This window comes from Lathyrus oleraceus, chromosome 2 (genome assembly GCF_024323335.1).
Source record: "Lathyrus oleraceus cultivar Zhongwan6 chromosome 2, CAAS_Psat_ZW6_1.0, whole genome shotgun sequence".
Taxonomy (NCBI): Eukaryota; Viridiplantae; Streptophyta; class Magnoliopsida; order Fabales; family Fabaceae; genus Lathyrus; species Lathyrus oleraceus.
Genome location: NC_066580.1, coordinates 307,084,980 through 307,089,127, shown reverse-complemented (window position 1 = coordinate 307,089,127; position 4,148 = coordinate 307,084,980). Strand labels below are relative to the sequence as shown.

At 39.2% G+C, this 4,148-nt stretch overlaps 1 long non-coding RNA gene across 1 annotated transcript; it reads right to left on the bottom strand.

The window, feature by feature from the left end:
- Positions 1–2,355: 2,355 nt before the first annotated feature.
- LOC127119245 (uncharacterized) lies at positions 2,356–3,895 on the bottom strand. Its single transcript, XR_007802729.1, has 4 exons — positions 3,618–3,895; positions 3,291–3,542; positions 3,065–3,141; positions 2,356–2,951 (listed from the first exon to the last, which is right to left on the bottom strand). It is a non-coding gene; the product is annotated as an uncharacterized LOC127119245 (long non-coding RNA).
- Positions 3,896–4,148: the final 253 nt, after the last annotated feature.

Below are 4,148 nucleotides of genomic sequence, written 5' to 3'. Positions count from 1 at the left end.
TCACTGTAATTAAATAGGGGCAGCTGTCATACCCCAATTTTGTCCGGGCATATTTAAATTTTCATAGAATTAATTTCATTTTTTATTTATGCATCATATGCATAACAAATCATACATTCCAAGTTCATACCAAATTCCTTCATTTACAAAGATCTCATGCACTTAGCTATTAGGTTACATTCCATTGTTCATTACATGAAAAGCTATAAAATTCAGAAATGATAATGAGATGTTGACTTTTGTCAACCGTGGACCTTTTGGTCAACCGGTTGACCAAAGTCAACCCTTTAGCTAATAAAAAACATTTTAGTCATTTTCATTTTCCTTTTCAAATCTTTTTAAACCGTAAACATTCATTGTTTCTTTTGAAGCTTGATCACTACAGTATTAATCCAATACTTCTTCCACTTCCATACATAAGGTAATATAAACCATGTTCATCTCAAAAGCCAAAACTGTATTACATAAACTATTATAACCAAAACATATAAACCTTGTCCATTCTTATTACAACCCAAAAACCAACTCACGTGCTGACATACACAATACCATCACCAAAGGTACATGACCTAAGCATTAGTACAACATATGCAAAACCATGCCTCAAATTCACGACAGGCCTATGCAATCCGATTGGCAAAGGAAAGGAAACTGCTTCAGGAAGCCAACCTGTTGAGAAAGGTCATCAAAACACACAAATAATGCAGGGGCAAGCTTTATGTTTTGGATCCGGTTTAGATCCAAGCGAACCACCCAAGCCACTGGTTTCCCCGTATATTTCAGGTCATATAGCTACACCAACACAGCCTGTTGCCGTTGCTCCCAACCATCACCAACTGCAGGTGCATTCTGAGTTATTAAGTGCATTTTAACCTGATTCATTTAAAATCGATCAAGGTCCTGGAAATAGTGCTTCTCAAGTCAGTACAAGCACCTCAATATCTCAAGGATCTATGGATTTAATTAGTGTGTTAGCAGTTGCTCATACCGCGTCTTCTGAGTGGAAGTCATCAGAACCACCATTTGGTTCCCCCATGCCCAATCCAGCTAGTCAAGTGAGCACTGTGGAGGGCACATCTGTTGGAAATTCAGCTGCAATTGAGTTGAGTTATTAATCAAGGGCAGGGCCCACGACAGTCGTCGGCTAAATTGTTTTCTACTGCAGCATAATCTCAAAATGCATAACATAAAATTAAAACATGAACATGCCATCTAAACAATGTTCAGGGTAAATGCAACCAAGACCTGCAGTAAATTACCAACATGGATTGAATTCACCCGTGCCATTATCGTGCAAAACCACAAGATACATGGCTTAAGCTTTATGGTTATGATACCAGCAACATTGCCAATCCTCTTGGAAGCTTGCCGCCAAACCAAGCCTACATGTAACCTGCGAAGAAAACAAAGTCATTGGCATTACAACATAACTAGAATCAATCATCTTTTCAAATGTTATTGTTGTATACCACCATTAAAGAACTTGACCAGAACATGAATGGAGCATATGAAAGAGAATTTCAAACTGAACTTTAACCAAAGAAGATACAATCTAATACAAATTGTTTCTATGCAGTAGGGTACAATAAGCCAAAGGGCATGACTTGTATTGGATCAAGTGCATGTTGATCTTCTGAGCTGTGAGGATTATGCCACCATGTTTCGACTACGCAGGATAAAGATCAGGCATTGCTAACAAAAACTGTAAGGAGCCAACCGATCCATATCAGTATGTATCAGTACCCTGTGATAGCAACAAAGCAACCACGCCGTGATATACGAAGGTAAGGGCCTAGCTGCAAGGTCATAAACAAACCATGCCGAACTGTAAGAGGAACACCAATTAGAGCAAGCTGCAAATAGTCTATACCTGTAGCAATACAGTAAGATCACAAAGTTAAGGAACGGCACAGTCCAGAGGTGCATCAAAAAGTGAACATGACAAGTGCAAGATGAAGATACTTGCTAAGAACAGCCATTGGATGTGTGCAACGTGAAGCATGTTGTTTAGAAGCCTGTCATTTCCTTATAACAGACCTGCTACAAATTCAATACACACATCAAGACAAAGGGTACATAATAAAACCTGTTACTACGGTTTCCACAGACTGGACCAGGAGGTCTCAACAATCTTTGTGGGATATCGCTTGGCTTTCAGGCCATTGTTGGCTAGCTGTCAATGACAAGGACTGAGATTGTGAATCAACTGCAGGTGTACATAGAGGAAAGCCAATAAAAACCGCCATTGCACATAGCTCGTCATGATTAAAACGGTGTAAGGAAATGCTATCACGGGACTGTGATGAGAGTTAACCATACCATCTGTGTGTAAACCAAAATTAGCTATCAGGGAGCTAGACCCGCCAGTAGGCCAGCTGCAACTTGCATATCACAAATGAGCCAAAGAACATGCAGGACACAAGTTTTGCAATGCCTGAATGGTACCACAGCAGTTTGATCAGAAGTAAAATCATGAATAAGTGAGAGCAAGGTTATAGTGATAAGCATATTGTACCGGATTCCATGCAGGATAAATAGATCAAAGTTGTTAGTTATACCAAGCTAAAATGTCAATGGCACATCGAAGCAGGTCACAAGAAATCGCAAGCAGAAGTTGGTCATATTAATTCCCAAGCTTCAAATTCTGAAATTGCAGAAAAGGAATAAATTATGATACAGGTTATTAGAGATTGAAAAAGAAAACTAGAAGGGCCATAGTTGATTCATCTTACCCTTCCTGAAAGAAACCGGTTCACTGGTAGCAAAACAAGTTGTAATCAAGTAGAGACATCATTATCGTGCGGACAGACATAACCAACAATAAGGAACAATTCCAGTACGAATAAACCTGCCGAGATGGAGTTACAGGAGCCTTGCCGAACCAACAAATCCACAACAGACCGGCATGGACTGCGTAACAGCTTAATGAGAGTGCAATAGCATCACGTTACCTGCATAAACCAAAGTGTCATGAAAATGTCATTAAGCAGCCAACAAATATCACAAGTTAAATTGTTTATAAAGTCCTCATATCAATGGCAACATGAAGAGTTAGCCACCCTACATCAATGTGTGAATTCATGGCAATATCCTGCAGTACATCAGTGGTAACTTCTCCTCTTCGCATCAGTTAACCAAAACCTGTGAAAGAACTCAGAGTTAAAGGACAGTAAAAACCGAGATTTTACCACAAGCACGCAAGTATTTCACAGCAGTAAAATAGAGCTAATACAGGACCACACTTTTTGGTGGATTTTGCTACAGACAAAACGAGGAAATGACTCACATACCTTTGGTCCCCACAAAATCTAGCGAAAAATTCCTCTCTAACGGAATGATTTTGGATAGATTTGACAGCTCATGATTTGAGGATCCTAGGAGAAGGCTCTATAGATAGATGGTGAGAGTCATCGGAAAAGTAACCTAATCCTGGCACCGTTACTCTGCTGAGATTTCCCTCACACCCATTCACCAAAGCTCAATACTCCCAAAGTTCGCTCAAAGTTCATCATTAGAACTTTGAGAAAACTGAGCTGAAGCCACTACAAAGCCAAGATACCCCGAAGTCAGTGAAGGAAAACGAAGAAAGGCGAGAAAAGAAACAGAACGGAGCTTACCGGGGACTTGGAGAGATTTTCGCTCGAAGAGTCAGCGGAGTTCAAGAAGTCGAAAGCTTCAGATTTCCTTCCGTCGGTATTTCTTCTTCCACATTTACTCATTTCATGCTGAAATCTCTGACATGTTTGTTATTCGCTCAATATTGAATCGGTGTTTCTACTTTTACCGTAATGCATGAATAACTTGATATTGGTTGAATGAGTAAGCTTGATGCGATTCCTGCTTTGAATATACCATCAGATTGAATGATAGGTTTCAACTTGGGAAATTTGGGATTTAGGGTGATCGTTTGTTTTTATGCGTGTACTCGATTTGTGATGCCCTCCATGTTTGGTTTAGAGAGTTCTTGAGGAATCTGGTTTAGAAATGTTTCTTTAGTTTGTTTTGATAAAAGAAAAAAGGTTATCAAAGTTTAAAAAGACATTTTAGTACTGTTAAACAGAGTTAATAATATTTATGTACCAATTAATGCAAATGACGGTTGGGGAGTTTTTTCAAGGGACATGCATTTTCTCATTACCAATACAGAT